Below are 24,887 nucleotides of genomic sequence, written 5' to 3' on the forward strand. Positions count from 1 at the left end.
GGGAGAAATGCCAGATATAGGTGATGGGGAGGAAGGCAGCAAATCACACTGCCACGTGTGCACCTATGCAACAATCTTGCATGTTCTTCACATGTACCCCAAAACCTAAAATACAATAAAATAAATTAAAAAAAAAAGAAAATAATTTTCTCAACCTGATAAAGACCATTATTAAAAACCCACTGTTGGCATAATAATAATAATAATTATGCCAAGAAAACTGGGACAACCCATGTAAATTGGGACATACAATTATTCTATCTATAACTAAAACACCTTCACAGATTTACGTGTTAATGTTCAAGGTTTCCCTTGTCTTTGCCTTTCTTCTAGATCACTTTTTACAGAAGATGTTTTGTAAATAGTTGATGTTCAAAGAGTATACCCTAGAAAGCAGAAGAGCCACTTCGCCTTCTCTCATCCCTAGAAAATTGTGTCTTAAGAAAAAATTACAACATTCCTAAATCCTGGCCAACTGCACACTCAATTTTCTTGAGCCTATGTAACTACCTAACGGTTTTCTTAAGCTTGTATAACTCCATGAAACTGGATCGGCACCATTCAGTAGAACTCTGCAATGATGGAATGTTCCATATGTGCTCTGTAGTGACAACATAGTAGTCACTAGCAATATGAGTTATTGAGAAGATCATGGCAAGAGTGACCAAGAAATTATATTTTAAATTTTATTTAATTTTTCTTAATTTAAAAGTATGTTTAAATAGCTGCATATGTTTACCAACTAACATAATGAACATCTCTAGATCACTGGAAATAAAAAGATGATGCACAAGTTGATATGGCTTGGCTGTGTCCCCACCCAAATCTCATCTTGAATTCCCATGTGTTGTGGGAGGGGCCCAGTGGGAGGTCATTGAATCATGGGGGCAGGTCTTTCCCATGCTGTTCTTGTGATAGTGAATAAATCTCATGAGATCTGATGGTCTTTAAAAGGGGAGCTTCCTTGCACAAGCTGTCTTCTCTTGTCTGCTGTCATGTGAGATGTGCCTTTGGCCTTTCACCGTAATTGTGAGGCCTCCCCAGCCACATGGAACTGTAAGTCCATTAAACCTCTTTCTCTTGTAAATACATTGCTCAGTCTCAGATATTTATCAGCAGTGTGAAAACAGACTAACACAGTAAATTGTTTCTGGTAGAGTGGAGTGCTGCTGCAGTTATGGAAGCAACTTTGGAACTAGGTAACAGATGGGAGTTGGAAAAGTTTGGAGGGCTCAGAAAAAGAAGGGAAAATGTGGGAAAGTTTGGAACTTCCTAGAGATTTGTTGAATGGCTTTACCTACCCAAAATGCCAATAGTGATATGAACAATAAGGTCCAGGCTGAGGTGGTCTCAGATTAAAATGAGGAACTTGTAGGGAACTGGAGCAAAGATGGCTCTTATTATGTTTTAGCAAAGAGACTGGTGGAATTTTGCTCCTGCCCTAAAGATTTGTGGAACTTTGAACTTGAGAGAGGTGATTTAGGGTATCTGACAGCAGAAATTTCTAAGCAGCAAAGCATTCAAGAGGCAACTTGGGTATTGCTAAAGAAATTCCATTTTAAAAGGGAAACAGAGCATAAAAGTTCAGAAAATTTGCAGCCTGAGAATGCGATAGAAAAGAAAATTCCATTTCTAAGGAGAAATCTAAGCAGGCTGCAGAAATTTGCATAAGTAATGAGGAGCTGAATGTTAATCCCCAAGACAATGGGGAAAATGTCTCCAAGACATGCCAGAGTTTTTCACAGCAGCCCCTTCCATCACAGGCCCAGAGGTCTAGGAGGAAAAAGTGGTTTCATGGTATGGGCCCAGGGTAGGTGTGCTGTATACACCCTAGGGACTCGGTGCCCCGCATCCCAGCCACGCCAGCCATGGCTGAAAGGGGCCAACATAGAGCTCTGGCCATGGCTTCAGAATGTGCAAGCCTCAAGCCTTGGTAGCTTCCATGTGGTTTTGAGCCTGCCAGTGCACAGAAGTCAAGAATTGGGGTTTGGGAACCTCCATCTAGATTTCAGAGAATGTATGGAAGTGCCTGGATGTTCAGGCAGAAGTTTGCTGCAGGGGTGGGGCTTTCATGGAAAACCACTACTAGGGCACTATTAAAGGGAAATGTGGGGTCACAGCGCCCACACAGAGTCTCTACTGGGGCACCACCTAGTAGAGCTATGGGAAGAGGGTCACAGTCTCCAGACCCCAGAATGGTAGATCCACTGACAGCTTGCATCGGGCACCTGGAAAAGCTGCAGACACTCAATGCCAGCCCATGAAAGCAGTCAGGAGGGGGGCTACAGCCTAAAACACCACAGGGGCAGAGCTGCTCAAGACCATAGGAACGCACCTCTTGCATGAGCATGACCTAGATGAGAGACATGGAGAAACATGGAATCAAAGGAGATCATTTTGGAGCTTTGAAATGTGACTGCCCTATTGGGTTTCAGTCTTGTGTGGGGCCTGTAGCCTCTTTGTTTGGGCCAACTTCTTCCATTTGAAATGGCTGTTTTTACCCAATGCCTGTACCCCAATTGCTAGGAAGTAACCAACTTGCTTTTGATTTTACAGGCTCGTAAGTGGAAGGGACTTGCCTTGTCTCATATGAAACGGAACTGTGGACTTTTGAGTTAATGCTGAAATGAGTTAAGACTGCACCCATCTCCTAGGTCCCTTGGGGAAATGCAATAGTTATTATAGTTATGTCTAACATTTCAAAATCATTTTAACGTAATCAAGCATGTTTTCATGGAAAAGTAAATGCTTTGGTCCCTGAGAAATTTGAGTCTGGTCCCTACTCCACTACTTCCCAATTGTGTGTTCTTGGGCCGCCCCTCCACTTCTCTGGCCCTCAGCTTCCTTAGATAGATCAATGCTCAATGCTATCAACTTCTAAGCATTGCATTAGCCTAGTACCTGGTGTATGGTAACCACATAGTGAAGTTCAGTTGTTACCAAATGCTCTACAGATGTATGTTTTGGGTTCTTTATTTGCAACTTAATATAGGTCCTTGCCTTCAAAATCAGGGTAAAACCAAAAGCTATACAAATGCAGTGTAACAAACAAGCCTAGACAATTAAAAAATAGAACAAAATCCATGAAACAATAAGACTAACATTAAATAGCAAATTCAGTGAAGAAAGAGGTTATGAGAGTGAGACACCTCCTGTTTCTTTTTATTTCATTTTAATTTCCAGGATACATGTGCAGGGTGTGTAGGCTTGTTACATAAGTAAAAGTATACTATGGTGGTTTGCTGTGCCTATCAACCCATACCATAGGTATTAAGCACAGCATGCATCAGCTCTTTTTCCTGCTGCTCTCTCCATATTGCCATTCCCACCTCCAACCCACAGTATGTGTTATGCCCCTCCCTGTGTCCACGTATTCTCACTGTTCAGGTCCCACTCATAAGGGAGAACATATGGTCAAACCTCCTATTTCATTTGATCCTCACTACAATTCTCTGATAGAGGCAGGGGAGTTCAACGCATTCAACAGACTGGAAAAACCAAAGCACAGATGAGTTTCAGCTCCATTACAGCTGCTGTAAAATGAAATGATAGGATTAAGAAAATTTTAACGTTTCTTTTAAGGCTGTAATTCTATTATTCTTTGGCTTTCCTAAAGTAAGCCTACTAGTTAACGTGAGATCTGATACCAGAACTCACATTTCTTGATTCTCAGCTCAGAACTTTGTGCCAGACTAGGAAGTATTGGGGAAGTAAGAGAACCTCGTTTAAAAGAAAGATGAAAGTCTCGGCTGCGCAGAAATGTCCTCCTTCCTTTTCTGCTGGCAGTATTTTCATACAAACTTAAAATGTGGAACAGCTTTGGCAACGTTTGCCCTAACATGCTCATGCCTGAATGATTTCCATCTTCGCATCTCAGTATTTCCACTGTTGAAACTACACCCAGTTTCTGCATACTTGCTGCCGCTTGCTCAGTTCACTCTTCCATACATAAGCCTTTCCTCATGCCAGAAAAGACACAGCTTTCCACCTCTCAGACTTACTTCATTTCTTTTGAGTTGTTTGCCTCATTGTTATAAAAAGCTAATCATGCTTTCCAAGATAAATATTTGCTCTCAGAGTTCTACTCTTCTGTCAAAAGACAAAATAGACACCTTAGCAGAAGAGCAAATGACGCACATAGAATACTAACGGTGGAAGCCACATATTTCTATCTGTGGGCGCTTGAGTGCATATATGCCTCTGGTGTGCTTTACGGTTGTCTTCTTTAGACTCCAATTTGATCTGAAGTCCAAAGTGGCCTCAACTCCCTGAAGACACTGGGGCCTTATTTTGTTGCAAGAGACAATGCCATGGCAATGTCATGTTTGCCTGGTTACAAAGACTTCCACAGAGGCCACATGTTCCTAGCAAGATGTTAGCAGGTGCTGAATTCGAAATAACGATAGCATCTCTACAATTTGATTCTGCATGCTTTTATTCTATGAATCTGGTTTTATATAGTAAATCCCTTTTATGTGAATAAGAAGGAACTAAAGTTGACTGTTTAAAAGGTCCGATAAATAACATTTGCAGTAACAGGTTGCTTTTATGTGTGCTCAGTCATCCTTTCAACCCATTTCCTGTTCAGAAAACAAAAAACTGCAGCTTGCTGCCCATGCTCATTTAATTTCACATAAGCATGCTCTTTGAGGCTGAAGCAAATCTGACTGATTTTCAATAAGAAAATAAAATATAAAAACTATTCCTGGAGTTATTTCTAAACAGAACTTGTCTCTAATCCTAGTGCAACAGAAAAGTATATGATGTTATCAGGATTAGAGACAAGAGTATTCTCAGGGCAAATGGGATATGGGTTAAAAATCTACAACTTCATTACATTTATTAGATTATAAGAACCTTGATATGAGGAACTCAATCTTATTGCTCTCATCTAGCACCTAGACTAGAAATTGGTATGGAAGAGCTACTACCTTGCTATGTGATTCACATAGGTGTTGAGAGTACTATGACATGCAATAGCAGATTTTATACAGTGGAAATACTAGAAGCCTCCAAGAGAGTGTTTGGGAGTCACGTTTCTTTACTTACAAACTTTGCAACCTGATCAAGTCATTAATTTCCTCCCATGTAAAGTGGTGATATAATAACATCCTCAAAGTGTTACTGTGAAGAATTACTGTCAGGTTAAATGAAATTATGCATGGATGTGTCTAGTATAGTACTTGACACATAATAGGTGCTCAATAAAGTTTGTTAAATCGGAACTTACTGAATTAAAAAGAACATACTGAAGAATGGACATGAGAAGTTCATGAAAATGAAAGTGCAACTGAAAAAAAGTAAAGGAGAATGTGATTTTGTAGTCTGCATGAAGGAGACTGGCAATATGTCAGAAGTAAATGAAGACTGAAAGAAAAAGAAAAGAAGAGGGCAACCCTGAGTCCCCATGAGGGGTTGCAGGAATTTTAAGGGATCTGGGAATTTTCATGCTTAGTGAAACCATTTTCTGTTGGACAAATTAATAGACTAATACTTATCAAAGTATATGGATGATATTTTTATTAATAAGCAGGATGATTTAAAAGCATTTCTGAGTTTGTGGTAGCTTTTTATCATTATATGTTTTTTAATTAAAGGGTACTAAAAAGTAAAATTACTATTTATACAAGAATCCAGGTTTTGATGTTCAAAATGAGTTGTAATACTGGGTTGGAAACCACTGGTTCAGACTGATAGCAATTGAGGAACTGACCATAAAACCTAGTATTAGACCTGCCATGCGGGCCCAGGAACACTTTTGGGTCAAGTTATGAGAGTCAGTATGCTTCCCAATAAATCCAATAACAGTTTTATAATAATCTGTACAAATTCTATGTTAACTTTTACATATTTACATATGAAATTTTAAAATTCTCCCATACCAGCAATGTGAAAAAGTGTCACATCAATTATTATAACACATAGCAACCACACACAGAGCCACATGTGGAACTGAGACCAAAAATAGTCTTTAAGAGGAGAAAAAATGGAAAATTCAGAGAAACTGTAGTCTGAGAGTGAAATAAAAAAAAAAAAAAAAAAAAAAAAAACCCAGAAAAAAAAAAAAAAAAAAAAAAAAAAAAAAAAACTCTCTTCAAACAGATGATTCTCTGTGTCTCTGTCTTATGCAGATAGCTCAGCTAGTTCCTCTGAGCTAAAATGTTGTTTGTTTATTTTGCACAGGTCCTAGTAGGTCGCAGTGGGAGTTTCTGGTCTTGCAGTTAGAGCAGACATTTGGGAGTCAAAAGCTGTGTGCTCTATTATCAAGTATAGTGCCGACTTCCTTTTCTCATTTTCTTAGTTTATCCATTACTTAGGTATATAAAAGAATTGCTGCCTCTCAAAATGTTAAGCTTCTTTGATGAAGCTGTGTTTTATGCTACCAGAGAGGGAGTAGTGCTCATAAATTATAGGTGAATGTTAACATTAATTTGTTTCCTGCTGTTCAACTATATATTAATTTACTACGAAGTGAAGGGGTGGGGGTTAATGTCAGGAATATAGCACTCTGCAAGGATGACTGATAAATGGCAGAGTCCACAATTATTCTGCTAGTCATAGTTGGGCCAAGAACTTCCTGACCAAGAATAAATGAACATTTGTAGGAGGCTCACTTGATCTCCAAAAGGACTAGATGGGAGGCTAAGGAAAAGGAATTGAAGTCGAGGACTGGCTGCATTTGCCATGAGAAAATACAAACCATATCCAATATGTAACTTAGACAAAGTCAACATTGAGACTGTCTTCATTATGACTTCTTTCTTTGTTGCCTCAAATGCTTATTGAACTCTTACTATCTTTCAAGCTTTGTGCTGGGTCTTAGATTACAAGACTGAATAAGATAGACATAATCTCCTTCCTCCTGGATGTGGCAATTTTTCCTTTGAATCACTTCCACACATGCATTGCCTGGGGATTGGGGACTGGATCCCATGGCCAGATCGAATCCCTAAGGTGGGTAGTGGAGCATTCTTAAATTGGGACAGATTTTCACAGTGCGAAGGCTTGAAGAAACTCTCGAAAGGTAGGACTGACCTGCAGCTCTGTAAGACAAGGGATCAATGCTATTAAATGGAATCTGCTCATGAGGGTACCTCTTGAGAATAAGTTGACTTCTTTCTTATTTTCTCTTAGACTATGGTTACAAGTATATTTAGCCAAGTGTTTTAGTTATTGTTTTTATTTTATTTTATATTTAATTTCCCTCATACAATAGAATGTCTACCACCAACTCTTCAGAAAAATCTAATATATTAGTATAGCTTTACCTGATATCATTGCAAGGAATAAATGTATGAAGTTTTAAAAAAAATAGTGTGGCCTGCCTCACATTCACTCCTCTGCTGAAACCCACACAGGACTTGGAGGAGGCCATGCCCAGGAATTCCAGGAGGCAGCCAGCAACAAGGGAGGCTTTTCTTTGGTGGAGTTTGGAAAGATTAGGAGACGCATGAAAAACAGCTTCCAGAAGCTTGAGAAGCAAAACCTTCCTTCTCCTAAAACTCCAGGGAAATTAACCTTGAAGAGTATGTTTGTAGGAAGATTGATGTTCACCTTACAAAGATCTGCTAATTAGACGGCAATATCTATGGAGGCTCAGTGAAAGGTGTATTGAGAGGAAGGGTGGAAGCTTGAGAAAAGTGAAAAAGGTGTGAGATAAGTGAGGGGGAGGATGGGGCAGAGAGCTGATGAAGAAACATATGCTGTGTTCAAAGTTCAGTTAGGATGGTTTAGAGTCCATTTGGTTGTCTTATTTTCTCCAGCAGATCATCCGAAGATTTAGAAATGGGCAACAGTAGGGTTCATCTATCCCTGGTATTTTCCCAGGCAGGTACAATGGGAAAACAAGATAGGAAAGTTAAGGGCATTGGAAAGAATGAGGAAGTGATGGGCCATAGAATGTCAATCAGGAGAGGAGGAAATGAAGACAGACAGGAACTGAGAGGAAGATACAAAGTAAAGAATCTATGGAAGAATCCTAAGGAATTCCATAGAATCCATAGAATTCCATAGACTCTATGGAAGAATTCTAAGGAAGATCTCAATGAGGACAAAGAATGATAGATTGAAAGTAATTTAATTAAAGGTTATGCTCAGAGAGTCTGACATCTAAAAAAAATGTTTTTGAAACTGGAACAATTCCAGGAGATGACATGTTCCAGGGTGTGTCTATGGGAATGACTGGCTGAAGTGGAGGGGGTCCATGGAAGTAAGTTAAGGCAGTAAGTGACCAGAGTATCAAATAAGGATATGATGTCATCCTGAAAATGGGTGGATGTTGGACAGACAGGAAGACTCTCAGGATCCCAAAGTTTTCATAAATCAAAAGCAGGGTTGAAGAAAGGTCAGTAGCCAACAGCAAGCAGAAGGCATTGAACAGTAATATTGCTTAATGGAATGATTTCCATAGAAGCTGGGAAACTTTATGAGTGGGAAGAAGAGAAATAATCTGAAATTGACAGAGTGGAAAAAGCATAGCGTGTTCATTTACTAATAGAAACCACAGAACTGGTGAGGCTGGGTTGGTATTTTTAACTATTTATTTTAGAAAATTTTAAATGGAAAATGAACTATAATCTGGTAAATGGCATGTAGTTTGTTATCTGGCTTGCATATTTTTTGTCTTGTTTTCTGCCCCTTGAGTTTATGTTAGTTTTAGGCTCTGCATCATTCTTCTCTGTGCCTGGTAGAATGGTTTGTTTGTACCGCCCTGCAATTACTTAATATTATGATGGCACATATTAAGTGCCACGCCCAGACCCTATTCATTTATAGCTAAGTGATATGTTATTTTATTGTTTTGTTTGTTTTATTATAAGCCCATGAGATGATGGCTGTGACATACGTAACCCCCAGATAAAGATTGCTGGCTAAAGGAAAGGGAACTAAACTAAATCTCTGTTCTTGGCAGTGTCATTCATTGTCCACTTATTCATGTTTATTGACTCTATCTTAAATGTCATGCGCTACATTAGTTGCTGGAGAAATAATATGACTCATTCCTAATCTTCGTCCTTAAAAGGTTATGGTCTAGTGGCAAAAACAAATAATTACAGATCTTTGTTAAATGTTGTAATATAATATTGTTCAAGGTGTGTGGGAAGGTTCCAGAAGATTTCTTGAAGCTCACAATAGTTCATCTGCATCCTGAAGTAAAATGAGTTAGGTGGGTACTCAAAGGAATCACATCTTAGGTAAAGGGCAAAGCAGCTGAGGTGGAAGGGCTGGAGCCAGAAAGCAATGCACATCACGTTCTGGAGGCAGCGTGCAGGCTGTCAGTGTGACCCTCCACACCTCACATCCGCTCATCCTGAAGTTACACTGGACTTTGTGGGTCCTTCACAGCAGAAAAGGCTTCACTTAGAAACACTGAAACATATTCAGATTTCAGCTGCTAGATTCAAACCACTGACATTTCTCAAAAATCTGATTTGTCCATTAAGTACACGTTGATACCGTCACAGAAATTTTTTTATTTTGGGAGCAGCTTTTGGAAACTTAGACTCCAGTAACATATTTGAAATGGAGAAAACCATCTTTGTCAAACAGCACTTCAATTAGAAGCAAAACCATTACACCATTAGTGCTTTGTGCATACATTGAGCCAACTGTGAGCCTTCAGGACTGGCTGCTCTAGAGAAAGAAAATTCCCTACGGGTCTCCACACCCCACTACTTTATCCATGGGGAAGCAATGTTATCAAATGGCCAATGGTCCTAGTTCCTGGCACAAAGTAGAAGCATGATAAACAGTTGCTAAATTCGGGATTAAAAATTAGTCTAAACCTATGTCCTATCAGGTGGATTCTTACCTCCAGCAAACCCTGGGCCTTGAATTCACTTTTTGTCAAGGAATTTTATTAAGAAACATAAGTCAAATCTGAGTATTTCTTAAAATATAAATTACAAGTTAATTGACTTTGCAAAAGACAAATGTTGATGTACTTTGTTGCATTTTAGGTAGCATTTTGGTTAAGAAGAGTCCCCTCTTTAAGCCATTTAAGAGGAAAAAGCTCATTCACAGTTTGTCTTATTTGCTAGGCATTTCTATACCAGGGGCAAAGGTTTTTCAACATGTGCCTCTATTCTCTATTTTGACATATCCACCTTTGTCAACTTTCCTAGCCAGATGCTAAATTAATATTGGCTGATAAAGGAGTCTCTGTTTTTAAGTTGCTAATAGAGAGCATTTCACGAAATTGTTAAGCAGTAACACATATACGTAGCATATGTGTGTGTGTATATATATATATATATATATATATACAGTGACTTCTATTGAAAAATGATAAGTGACTATTCACATTTATTTTCACTCTTTCTCAAAATGTCACTAAAATGACAGTGTCATTTTAACTAAAATTAAAAAGAATTTTTTAGAGGCATGAAACACAAAAAAATAAACAGCATAGGAGATGCAGGCAGGTGTTTAAATGGTTACTGATTTAGCAGAATGTTGAAAGCTAAAAGCTCCCTGCCCGCAGCCAGTCTGTTTATGCTGCAGAACCTCAGAAAGGCTCAGAAACTGGAATCACCAAGAACCTCTTGAGATGAGGAATTAAACTGAAAATAGGAGGATCAGTTGAAAGTCTATATAAAGTCAACAGACCCAAAGAACCCTTCTTTTATGCAGAGCATTTAGAAGACTATTCTCCCCTACCCAGAGAGGAGGCTGGGGCATTAAATGGAAAAATCAAAACCAGAGTAGTTTTCAACTCTAGGATACCAGACAGTTGAAGAAAAACGGTAGGAAAGGCAAACACTGAATGGTTAGACCCATACTCCCTGGTGAGACTAAGATCCCAGAATGTTGGTAGCTAGGCTTATACTCTCTGTTCCACTCCAGGTGAGATTTCAGAGGATTTTTTTAGGGAAATAAATGAGTCTAAGAGAAAGTACTTTCAAATGATAGCATATGGGGTTGTTTCCAACACTCAAGTTCCCAATCCAATAACCCTACACTTAAGCCAACCCGGAAACACACACAGTTTACAACTAGCTTTCTGGAGTCTCATTTGTAACTATTAAAGGAAAAGTCATGGATAATAAGACATTGAGGAAGACTCCAACATGAAATACAGAGAACAAAACTAACAAATACAGACAAAAAGAAACTCAGAAGACAGAGTGCAAACAGAAGAAAATAAACCATGAATAAAACAAAACAAAATCCTGTATAATTAATATCATCACATATAAAAAAAGATACTATGTATGTTAAATGAGTAAATAATGCTGGTGAAAAATATTCAGAGAATAAGTAAGAGTTCATGGAAATTACAAATAGAGCAATAATAAAACTTCAATAGAAGCAGCAGATGATAAAGAGAAATTTTAAGAAAATATAACAAGATGAGAAAGAAAAATAGAAAAGATACAAAGTTTAGAGAACTAATAGGAGTTCTAGGATTAATAATCTGCCTAATAAGAGTTCTAAAAAGAGAATACTGAAAAAATTATCAAAAGAATAATATATGAATAGTTCCCAAAATTGGAAGACACAAATTTCTAGACTGAATGGTCCAGCACAGTGAATGGAAAAAGACTAACACAGGGGACATTGTGATAAAATTTCAGAGTCCCAAGTTTACAGAGAAAAAACCATAACTTTCAACAGAATAAAAGTGGATCAAACACAAAGAATCAAGAATCAGAATGACATTAATATTCTGAAAGTAATTCTAAAATTAGATGTCAATGGAGAAATGCCTTCAAAATCCTAAGGAAAATTATTTCAACTTAGATTTTAAAACCTAGAAAAACTATCAATCAAGTTTGTGGGCAGAATAAAGCCTTTTAACACCTAACGTAGATGATGGGGAGCTAGATGCAGCAAACCACCACGGCACGTGTATACCTTTGTAACAAACCTGCATGATTTGCACATGTACCCCAGAATTTAAAGTCATTTAAAAAATCTAAAAAAGAAAATTAACCTCTCATGCTCCTTTTTTTCCAGGAAGCTATTAGAGGACACTCACCTTCAAAATGAGGAGAAATATGAGAAAAGGAAGACAAGAATTCAAGAAGTCAGAGATCCAACAATAATAACAAAAGTGGTAAGGTAATTCTCAGGATGACAGTAACAGGAAGTCCCAAGAAGACAGAAGTCCAGATTGGTGAAAGACAATGAAGAATTACAAGAGGTTTGCACTCTGAAGAGAAGAAGGAAAAAAACGGAACTCATAGTTTGTCTAATGTCTTTGACCACGTTTCAAGGAAGTACCTGGTTCTGTGCAAAGTTAGCAAAAGGTGTATTTAAAAAACTGAAGAAACAACGGAATAAGGCAATTGCCAACTAAAAGAAGTATAAAGAACTTGATTTCAAAAAAGGAAATGAATAATGCACTATATGCTAATTTGTTAACAATTTTTACATAGTACCAATAAGATAAATACAATGCTAATTTCAAACTATAATTAATTAAACTGGAAGGATGAAGGAGAGAGGAAAGTATATGTGGGAACTGGAAATGTTAAGAGAGTTAAATTATAATCTTCATAACAGGAAGTCAACAGATAATACCATTAAATTGATGAAGAAATAGTAAGACATGAAGAATAAAGATATTAAGGTATATATCTAAAGATATAGTTAAAAATACTGAATATTTCTACTTTATGGAAAGATGCTAGGTTGGGGAACTACTGTTTCATGTCCTTAAAGTACTACTTGGCTTTTTAAATTGCCTGCACACATACATACACATACATAATCTAAAGTTAAAATTTAAAAACCACATATAAAAGCCATATGGGAAAAGAATTACTGTGAATACTTCGTAAAATAATGTATGTACAGCGCTTTATACTATGTTGATACGCCACAGAGTATTAATAAAGTCCCCAAGATTTGCCAAATGGGGATAGTCTTATTAACAAAAATTAGTCTTATTGATAAAACAGTCAACAAATATATAAATCTTTACGCATCAGTCCCTAGTAAAAATTTTCTAAATGTTGTGGAAGATATAAAGAAATATGAAACATAATCCTTACACTAAAATAGCTTCTAATAACAGTTATGGCGGCTAATATTTAGTTGATGTTAAATGTACGTAGGCATTGTCCCAAGTTCTTTACATATTAGTTCTTTTAATTCTATGAGATAGACAATGTTATCTCCATTTTGTTATATAAATGAGGAAACTGAGGCACACTGAAATGAAGTAACTCGTCCAGGTCACAGAGCTCATAAGAGAGGGAGGTAGGATTCCAACCCAAGCAGGAGGCTTGGGAGTCTGTGCCGTTATCCACTGTGTCAAATTGCTGTATAATCTGATTGAGAAGAAGAAGAAACAGAGCTAAACAAACTTACATGATTTAAAAAGCAGTTCAACGTAATACTGGTAGAGATATCACAAACAAATGCAAGCATACTTTAGGGGAAATCACTGTATTACACTAGGAGCTCAGGAGAGAGTGTAAATCCTTCAGACTAACAGCCAAGGAAGCATTTAATTGGACCAGCTGAGTGGGGAGGGCATTCCTTGTAAGTGAATCACCATGCAGAGGGATAACCATAGCATGCCAGAGATCAGCAAGGATCTGACCAGAGCAGAGCACATTTTGTTCATCCACAAATAAAATCTGTGAGAGCAAAGCAGGAAAGGCCTATATCACATTATAAACGGCCTTGAAAGCAGACTAAGAAGCTTGGACTTTATACTGTGTAAACGGGAAGTAACTACTGAGCATGTATGCTTAATCTGGACATTGTGCATGTAATCATTTGACAGGAAGAGAACAAGTAACAGCTTATTGTGGCAGTCTGGATAAGATCTATCAAGATCTCAAACTAGACTTGGGTGAGTGAGAGTGGAATTGGCTGGATCCTAGATGAGAAGTCCCACAAGGACTTATAAAAGCAATTTGCATTTTATGTTTCTACCAAGGAGAAAAGTTCTTCAAACTAGAAAGAATAGATATAATTAAAAGGGAATCAGTTTTCAAAAAGTTCAAGTAAGAGTATCTGCCTTACAAAAAATGAGTTTCTAGGTTTCAACAAGTTACCATACAGCATAATCAAATACCTATTATGATTATGAAACGGCTGGCAGAATTTCTTTTAAATGAAAGTGAAACTTTCTAGATATAATAATAAAGCATGCTTAATATGGAAAAAATATATAAAGAAAAAATCATTAAGCTTATTCCCATAGCCTTAGTTAACATTTTGGTTATTTTAAAAAATCTTTTCTAAGAATAACTTTGTTTCCATGTTATACACAGTTACAATTGATCATCAGATTATATATAGAATATATAATTTTCTTCTTGCTTAAAAATTTTAATAAAACATTTCATATTTCTTTACAAATGCATGTGTCTATGTACTATAAGGTTTTTAATCATTCCTGTGTAGTTGGATATTTAAGCACATTATAAATTCTCTGTTTACATAAGCCTAATATCTCTTGGCCTAAAATCTATTTTCTGTACTGTGGATTACCTCCTCAGGCTAATTTTCCAGCTAAAAATCTTAAGAAAAATAGTGGAGAATGAAGGAATTAAACAGTTTAAAAATAACGTCTATTTAAGAGGGCATGAAATGGTTAAATTCTGTAACTTTAATGAGGCACCAAAATGATCATTTGTAACCACACTGTCCCTGAAGGGGAACTGATAATGACATATGGAAAGTAACTATAGTGTTGAAAATATCTAAGCAGGCATAACTACTGTTTGTTGTTTGATAATTAACATCAGAATGACATTCTAGTTATATCTACATTTGAGTGCATTTTATATTGCATTTAAATTTGTTTACATGTATTTAAACTAACTGGTAAAATGGACACAGTCCATTCTGAAGCATAGATATATTATTCGCTGAATGCACCTTATTATCTTAAATTTCTGAATCAATGGAATCTGCAGACATTATTACAAAGATATATCAGAGCCACTTATATTACTGAAATCACCTTTACAAAAATTATGATGCTAAAAAAAATGTGACATAGGAAAATTATGACAGTAAAAGAAATCTGTCCTAACCAACCCCATCTTACGTTTAACCTCCAGGCTGCCCTTGTTCATGCCCGGGTATAGGCTGAACTAACTTTGAGAGGAGTTTAGCTTATGGTTTAATTTTGAAACAAAGATGACAACAGCCTTCCCCAAAACAAACTCCCTCCTTGTTTGGGGACAAGACTGCCTTTGCACAACTAACAAAATTAGCCACAAGATGAGGAATTATGGAGTCATGCAACCAGAGGCCACAAGATTTCTAACCTCCTCAATTGCTCTGATAGATAACTTTACTATTAGAAAACCTAAGATTGATGTTTGAGGACCTGCATTCTGATAGACCAGCTGGTGCCACCCAGACTGGTAAATTGGCTCATCTGGTTTTGTGGCCCCCACCCAGGAACTGACTTAATGCAAGAGAACAGCTTGGACTCCCTATGATTCCATCCCTGACCCAACCTATCAGCATTCCCCATTCCCTAGCCCCCTGCCTGCCAAACTATCTTTTAAAAACCCTAGCCACTGAATTTTTAGGGAGGCTGATTTGAGTAATAATAAAACTCCAGTCTCCCACTTAGCCAGCTCCACATGTATTAAACTTTCTCTACTGTAATTCCCATCTGGATAAATCAGCTCTAACTGGGCAGTGGGCAAGAAGAATCTGCTGGGCAGTTACATGACCCAAGGACACAGTAAACTTCTGGTGCTTGGAGTGAGCACAACAAATACACCACACCCTTTAAAATATGGTGCTTGCAGGAATCTGCTTTTTATTTTGTAGTTTACTGTGAGGTGTGGGTGGTGTGATGGGCTAAGCACAAAACCTGCAGACAGATGACGATGTCGGTTTATGCTTTACCCTGATTATTATTAGATGTGTGACTTTGCACTTGTTAGAGAATCATTGAAATTCATTTAGAAGATGATAATAACACCTATCTCACAATGAGATGTTAGTGAAAAACACCCCAGAGATGTCCTGCATTCATCTAAATTGTTGCTGTCATTATTTCTGTCTGCCACATTATCCTGGCACAAGATTTCATGGGGATTCATTGAGCAGGTGAAAGGTGCTGTGGAAAAGATACATAAAGTTACCTTATCAGCTCTGAGAACCTATCACTAGCTCTTCAGACAGAGCAGTAAGAACAGGCTGGGATCAAACAGTATGGAGAACGGAATCTCCTTGGTTATCCTTTGGTGGGAAATTGCATCAGAAGCTCCCGTGGCTGGCTTGGTAATTGGTGAGCATTCTGATTCAACACTGTACCTCTCAGAATACAGTAAACAACTGGGATTATACTATCCACATCAAATGGCCAATGCAATATGCATAACTGTTTTGTGATTTTGCCAATTTTCTCATATATATAAAACAACTCAGTTTTTTGCACGTCAGCAAAGTCCATTCATATTGTTCTTTATGGGCTCTGATTATTTCACATCCATGGTTAACACTACTTCAAACTGATTGACTAAATTAGGGGGCAAAAAGAGAAAAGGTGTATTTGGCTGTGCTATCCTTGACATATGACCCAGTTGATTCGTTGTTGCCAAAGCCCACAAATTCCACATCTGAAAACTTTGATTCTATTTTGTGATTTGTAATCAACTTCACTGAGGTATAATTTACATAAAACAAATAGTAACATTCAAAGTATCCAGTTAATGGGTCTTGACAAATGGACATACCATGTGACCACTACCCTAATAAATAGATAGAACATTTGTCCCCCAAAAGCTCCCTTTTGCCATTTTGCAGTAAATTCTCCTACCCTCTTGCACTCCCCACTCCAGTCATTACTTTGATTTCTATCATCATACATTGATTTTTCTTTTCCTAGAATTTCATCTAAATAAAATCATATAATATGCACTCTATGTGCCCAGTTTCCAACATTCAGCAAGTTTTTGAAATGCATTCTTATTGTTGTGTGTATCAATAATTTGTTCTTTTTTAATGGGAAGTAGTGTTGATTGTATGGAAGTGCCACAATTTGTTTAACCATTCAGGCTATTTACGAATTGTTGCCAGCTTGTAGCTGTTATAAAGCTGCTATAAACATTTATGTACAAATCTTTGTAGACATTTTTATTTTTCCTTTGTCTATACTTAGAAATGGGATTATCAAGTCATATGGTTAAGTGTCTTATATAAGAAGTTACTGAGGTATTTTCCAAATTCGTTCTTTTCCATACAAACCCTGACACACACACAAACAAACCCTGACATAATTGTTATAGACTTTTGGGCTGAATGTACTAAGTGACATCAAAATGAGGCCACGTGCTTTGGAAACATCAGGCGGAAAGTATGTCACAGAAATAATAGGGGAGATGCTATTAGATGGGGGCCTTGAGAAACAGAAGTGTTTTAAACAAAACCTGCAATTATTGTTTGTTTGAAGTAAACTCCCTTCTTCATAGCAGAACATTTGGCCATATGAGAAAGTACAGTTTATTCTAGAGAAATGATCATCATTTATGTAAATGGATTTTATTTGACAACCGAAAGAACAGTGCTAGGAAAATACTCACCAATGAATACTTTGAGAAAGATCAAGAAACCCTTTCTTCATTATGCACCAACAAATAAAAGGTAACACATAGAGCAGAAGGAGCATAATTTTAAATCTCCCCAGACCTGGGTTCTATAGGGTCCCCCTCCACAGGGTTCTATGAGCCCCTCCCAGCTGGTGTGAAGATGAGAAATTGTAGAAATAAAAGACACAAGACACAGAGATAGAGAAAAGAGAGTTTGGGCTCAGGGGTCCACTGCTACCCAAATCTCGGAGACCAGCAGTGGCCCTGAATACCGGGATGCTCTCACTTTTAGAGTTGTAAATCTGGGGACAGGGTGGGTAGGGCATGGCAGTGATAGTGTCATGTACGTCATGTGTCATTGAGGTAGGGGCTCAGGAATTTCTGGCACCCAAAGTGTGGTAAGGAGCATAATGCATCAGCACCTTTTCCATAGTTATCAAGAAAGAACTAAAACGTTAAGATTTATATTACTGTTACTGATTATTTTTTCTAAGAAAAAAGGAACCAGGTGCAGAAGCGGAACATGAGAGTAGACATGGAACGTGAGCACCAAAGCACAGCATCACGTGGACAGTTAAGCCCCCGGATGTCTGCAGGCCGGCCTGACAGTCGTCAGGCCTCACCACAAGAGCTTGGAGAAGTGGAATTTTCTCCAAACTTCCTCAGGAAGGAGATGTCTCAGCCATCTTGGACGTCTCCTTCCCTAGCTAGCTAAACAGCAGGCGCTTTCACAGCACTGGCACTGCCGCACAGCCGAGGCGCCCTGCAGCAACCCTTATGCGGGCGTGACAGAGGGCTGAGAGCATCTTGCCTTAGTGTCATTCACTTCACAATGTAACCCCAGGTTCACACTTCTGACCTGAGAGGCATTAGTAAAAGAATTAAGATCGCCTATGAATAACTAAGATCACATATGAATAACTAATTACTACAGTTATATTTCTAGTTACTTTCTTTTATTTTTTTTTATTGCATTTTAGGTTTTGGGGTACATGTGAAGAACATGCAAGATTGTTGCATAGGTACACACGTGGCAGTGTGATTTGCTGCCTTCTTCCCCATCACCTACATCTGGCATTTCTCTTCCTGCTATCTCTCCCCAACTCCCCACTTCCCACTGACCCTCCCCTATTTCCCCCAACAGACCTCAGTGTGTGATGCTCCCCTCCCTGTGTCCATGTGTTCTCATTGTTCAACACCCACCTATGAGTGAGAACATGCGGTGTTTGATTTTCTGCTCTTGTGTCAGTTTGCTGAGAATGATGGTTTCCAGGTTCATCCATGTCCCTACAAAGGACACGAACTCATCGTTTTTTATGGCTGCATAGTATTCCATGGTGTATATGTGCCACATTTTCCCTGTCCAGTCTATCATCGATGGGCATTTGCGTTGGTTCCAGGTCTTTGCTATTGTAAACAGTGCTGCAATGAACATTCATGTGCACGTGTCCTTATAGTAGAACGATTTATAATCCTTTGGATATATACCCAGTAATGGGATTGCTGGGTCAAATGGAATTTCTATTTCTAGGTCCTTGAGGAATCGCCACACTGTCTTCCACAATGGTTGAACTAATTTATACTCCCACCAACAGTGTAAAAGTGTTTCTGTTTCTCCACATCCTCTCCAGCATCTGTTGTCTCCAGATTTTTTAATGATCGCCATTCTAACTGGCGTGAGATGGTATCTCAATGTGTTATGATTTGCATTTCTCTAATGACCAGTGATGATGAGTATTTTTTCAAGTTTGTTGGCCTCATGTATGTCTTCTTTGTTACTTTCTTCTTCATTATTTATATGGAAATAGGCTGAGGCCTTTTGCTCCTGCCTCGGCTCTTATGGGATCTCCCCGCTACGGGTTCAAATTTTGCTTAGCTCTGCCATCTGTATTGTCTTACCCAATCATTTTCCCCTCTGAACCTGTTCCAACATGTGCAAATGGAAGTAATAATAGTTTACTCATGGCATTGCTGAATGGTTAAGCAAGGTTAGGTCTCAAAGTGAGAGTATCAATGAAAGGTGATCCCTTTAATGCGAATTGCTTCTTTCTTTCCTCCATACCCTTGTGCAATTGTAAAAACTTTAAATTGTAAATCTGCTTCTTAACTTGCAAGCTGATTAACCAAGGCAAACAAACTGCAGATGGGACTACAGTGGAGGTAGGGAAAGAATCCAATGTTTAAATCATTCTGAAACTTTGTAAATGACCTAATCTTTCCTAAAGGAAAAATACTATTGGGTGGGGAATGAATAAGGAGAACAACTTCTGATCTCCACCCTGCTAATATATGAGAATTTTATATTGCTTTTACAGATTTTTCAAATTGTATGTCATGACATGTCTATTTTTATAGATTTCATGTAAATTGGCCAAGTCTTGTTATATGAAACATTCATAAGATTTGAAGTTCACACATGAACAGTCTCACATGTGTGTGCATGCATGCACGCACACACACACACACACACACACACACACACACACACACTCTTTTTCTGTTCCTGCCCTTACTTCCAAAGTAGAGGTAGCAAAAATTCACTGATGTCTCAGAAAACTGGGTCTTAGCCAAGAAATATTTGCTCACATGAGTCAAACATTGCATTTTCACTTGGCTGCTGAGCCTATTCTCACACGCACAGAAAAACCAGCTGCAGGGCAGGATGCCAACTCATCGTGAACATGTCACATGGTGTTAGGCCATGTTTTCCGAGGTCCTGCTGATCCTGCGCCTAGTGAAAAAAACTACCATGTGTGCTGCAATACACGGATACCTTGATTAGTGAATTACTGGAGAAAAGAACTCATGTATAAGAAACAGCAGAGTCCACTCATTTGTTTTCATTTATTTTTTAAAAAATACCCTTATTCTGTGTAGGAGAATTGCTTGTATTTGCAGCTGCATGACAAAAATGCCTCAATATAAAGTCCCCCCCATCGGCCATTTTATGTTAAGTGGGGAATAAATCTACGCTGAGTTAGAATGTAAATATGAAATAAACTGGCTCCTTAGATGTGAGGAACAGATAGGCACATTGAGTACTTTGGTAGCATAGAGGAAGGTACCAGGCGTGATGTCATGGCAAGGGAGATTTCCTGAAAGAATGATGCCTGGGCAGTCTAACAGAGGCGTTAGGATCCTTAGTCCTAGTACTACTGCCCCATACTGCTATTCAGTTTGGGGCTAGTTTCTTAACTTCCCTAAATACCAGCTGGTTCACTTGCAATGAGGGTGATATTTGCTCACAGTTTTGTTTCCCTTGGCTTTCAGGAAACTGCACAATCCTCTTTCCTTTCCACTACCGGCTCATTTCCCTTTCTTTGTCATTTGTACTGTCGAACGTCCGGCTCCTCACGTCTCACACCTCGAGACTCTCTGCGTTTCTATTTTCACATACTCCCTTGGTTCAAATCTTGCCTGCAGCCACATCTCCACCCACCCCAGCTCAATCTTGCCTCCGTTTCAGTTGCATGCTGGACATCTCCCCATACAAACTCTGCCAAGGCATTTAAAATTCAACAAGTGTAAAGCCGAATTTGTTCTTCTTTCCCTAAATTACCTCCTGACTCTGGAATGGGTAGCTCTTTTAAATAGGGACCCTAATCTCACAAATTCCAAACTTCCAAGTCATCTTTAACATCTTTTCCCCCCTGTTCCTTATCTAATTAGTTGCCAAATTCTGTGGGTTATCTCTTTGAAACTTGTTTGGTCAGAGCAAGAGTGGAAACTCAAAAGTCTATAACAATTGCATCAGGAGTTTTATAGAGCAACAGGACTGTAACTCCTTAATGTAATTTTAAAACTAAACACATTTTTCTCTAATCTTAAACACCTGGACTATCGTAGTTAAATTGGATCTTTGCTTACACAGTCATTCCCATTCCAGCATCTTTTATGCAAATTACCTATGTGCTTCCTCCATACAACTGTCCACAGTCCTTTAATGCTTCTAAATAGTGTAAAAGGCACAGGCCTTGTCTTTAAGGCTCTCTCAAGTCTCTTCCCAGCCTGTCTCTCAGCCTCTTCTTCCATTGCCTCAATTCAGTTCTCCATGCTGTCCCTAAGCTCTTTACTGCTCTTGGAATCAATGGGCCTTTTCCTGACCCCAAACCTTTGTTAGTATCTTACCCTATTTTTGCCCTATTGCATTAATATTTGTCATATTTAGTTGACTCACCAGGCCATTAGCCTTCCCCACCCCAATTACCACGCTGCCTTCTCTCCTTTCTGAAGCCCTATACCACTTTGGTTGTGACATTTGTATAGCATTTATCATGGAAAACCTCCCTACTAGAGTATAGATTCTCAGACGCAAGTATTGACACTTAGTGTGCTTTTGTGCACTAAGAAAGTGTATTAAACAGTCTTTGATTTCATCATTGTGTGGTTCCTGGGACAAAAGCCGTGGTCCTTTGCTCTGACAAAATCATGAACCTATTTTCTTTGTATTTAGACTTAATTACATAAGCTTGTTTTGAATTGGAAGCTCTATATAGACTATTTTACTGCCAAATGCTTTTTTCTCAATGCAGAAATAAGCCTTTGAGAGGCACAGTGCCTCAGCTGAAGACACATAGCTAGTTTCTGGTAGATCAAGTATGAAGCTTTGGAACTATTGCTCACACCATAAGCCCCTGGGTTCCCAAATCACCTCCCCAAATACCTAGTTCATTGTCCTCTGCATATAAGAAATTTTTGCTGATTCCAATAAAAAGAAAGTAGTATGGTAGGACAGGAGAAGTATAGGTTTTTGAATCAAACTAGGTTTAGATTCTGGCCTGGTCACGAGTTAGTGAATGGACTTTGGTAAACAGCCTCTCAGCCTGTTTCCTTGTCTGTAAAATGTGGGTAGTTATCGTCACTTCATGAAGTATTGTTGGTGAAATGGTACGGTGTGTATAAAGCAACTGGAACACAACAAATGCGGCCATTTATTTAAAATAATCTTCAGTAAGTTATAAATTCACATATTTGCTTTTTCTTAGGAATACATAAATTTTATCATAGATCCCCTTTCTAAGTTGAGTAAATGCATAGTGGATTTCTTTGCTTCCTTCCCCTCAGAATGTTGAAATTTGGGTGGTTGTAACTATTACTTAAGACTCCATCCAGTAACTGTTCATAATTTGTTCATAATTTTTTTTTTTTTTTTTTGAGACAGAGTTTCACTCTCATCGCCCAGGCTGGAATGCAATGACACAATCTTGGCTCACTGCAACCTCTGCCTCCCAGGTTCAAGTGATTCTTCCGTATTAGCCTCCCGAGTAGCTGGGATTACAGGTGTTCACCACCAGGCCTGGCTAATTTTTTGTATTTTTAGTAGAAACAGTGTTTCACCATGTCGACCAGGCTAGTCTGGAACTCCCGACCTCAGGTGATCCACCTGCCTTGGCCTCCCAAAGTGCTGAGATTACACGCATGAGCCACCAGGCCTGGCCAAACTTTCCTTTTAAAAAAAGGTTTTGCCAAGAACTAAGTATTCTGGAAGGTGGATGATTAGGCCATTCAGTGTCACTAAGCTGGGTGACAGAGATAATATTTTTGACACTTTGCAGAGCTCATTGTTTTCTCTGCAAAAAAAAAAGCTATGACAGTCACATAATAAACACGTAGAGAGCTTTAACAGGCTTCAATGTTAAGTCTTCTGACAGCTGTATAACTCGTCTTACTTGAACCTGTCTTTTCATAATACTACCTTGCCTTTCACACCAATTCTGTGAGCCCAAGCAGGAATGAAGATGACCTATTTCTAAAGGCAGGACAGAAGGGAGTGGTGGTAAAGGTTATTGGAGGTTATTAGGTGGAATAAATGAAGAGCTAGTACTATGCCGGGTCCTGACATACCTTGTGTTTTTATTTCTAATATGGGAGTAAAAGTAAGATATTTTAACATTAAATGAGGATGACTCTAGATGGTTGTAAAAGCCCTGCGCCCTAACTTCTAAACTCTAAAATGTTCAAATATTGTTAGGTTTCAATGAAATCCTACAGTAGTCCTTTACTTGGAATCACTGTAGGATTGGTTCCCGCAATGGGCAACATAGGGTTTGGTTCTACACAGTGAGAATGGGTCAAAGAAAACACTATGGTTGAAAATTGTTGTTTTCCTCCTTATAAAGCTCATACCAACGTAAAGAGTAAAGAGCTATCAAGAAACCTTCAGGGAAGAATACAAATACCCCCACAGCTGGTCCATGGAGCAAAGTATAATTCCAAGTAAGAAATTTCACTTAGCCAGGTAAGGCATTTAAGGGAAAAGGAATCTAGGCTGGGGCTCTGCTAGCCAGACACAGATAAATTACTATAGGCAAACATGTTTTTGAAGCTATTCTTATGAAGGTGGGAAACCCACCTTGCCACCTATATCCTTTCTGTTTTTGACAGGTGTTGGAAATGGATGCTCGGTGCTGCAAAGAAAAATTAGCACTGAGACAAGGGATCTTTCAGCAAGGCATTTTTACTTCGTGGACTGCAGGAAGAGTACCCTAGCTAGCTAGGCAACATGCCACAAGAGTACAATGAATAAAGGAAAACAGGCACATTTATTCCTTACGCTTTTGGGGTTGTCCTTACTGCTGTGTCTGATCTCCGTTGGCTGGAGCCAGACCACACAATCTAAACTAAAACCCGAGTGGCTAATAACGTAAAACTTTTCTAAACAGGTAAAAGCAATGGAGAGCTGGGATATGCCTGTGAGCACACATATCTTGGTTAAAGTACAAGGACATAGAATGTACTACGTACCTGTAAGTGTGGCATGTTTAACACAGGATAGGACTTAAAGCACACTTATTCTTTAACAAGAAAGGAAATTTTAAGAAGAAACTTTTCTACTTCCCACAACAGGGGTGTTCGTGGGCTGACTAGATCTTTTCTCTGACCAGTACCATACAGGTCTCTGGTTCTCAAACCTGGCTGCACAGTACAGCACTTTAATCCTGATACCCAGTCCCATCCTCAGAGATGCTGATTTAATTTGTCTAAGGTGCAGCTTGGGCCTCTGGATTTAAAAAAAAAAAAAAAAAAGACTCCCCACGTAATTCTTATGTGTGGCCAGTCTTGCAAACCTTAGGCTATTATTCTTAAGGGTTTGTAGCAAGCCTTCCTCTTAAAAATCCACCCCACCACCATTCAGCTTTTCGGGGTCTGTCTGTTGATATCTCACCCCTTCCCGACCCCACCGCCCCCCAACACACACACACACAGACACACACACACACACACACACACACACACACAGACATACAGGTGAATTTCTCTCTACAGTCAGGCTGGAGTAATCCCAAAGTGATATCTTTGGTAAATAAGGAGAACCCAGATGAAGAAAGTTAACTCCCACCCGAATAAGGTGTGAACAATGCTCACTCCCTG

The 24,887-nt window shown here is 38.6% G+C and overlaps 1 long non-coding RNA gene across 1 annotated transcript; it reads left to right on the forward strand.

The window, feature by feature from the left end:
• The first annotated feature begins 161 nt into the window (after nt 1-161).
• LOC108302099 lies at nt 162-12,258 on the forward strand. Its single transcript, XR_001824202.2, has 2 exons — nt 162-1,056; nt 11,959-12,258. It is a non-coding gene; the product is annotated as an uncharacterized LOC108302099 (long non-coding RNA).
• Nucleotides 12,259-24,887: the final 12,629 nt, after the last annotated feature.

This window comes from Cebus imitator, unplaced genomic scaffold (assembly GCF_001604975.1).
Source record: "Cebus imitator isolate Cc_AM_T3 unplaced genomic scaffold, Cebus_imitator-1.0 Scaffold38, whole genome shotgun sequence".
Classification (NCBI taxonomy): Eukaryota; Metazoa; Chordata; class Mammalia; order Primates; family Cebidae; genus Cebus; species Cebus imitator.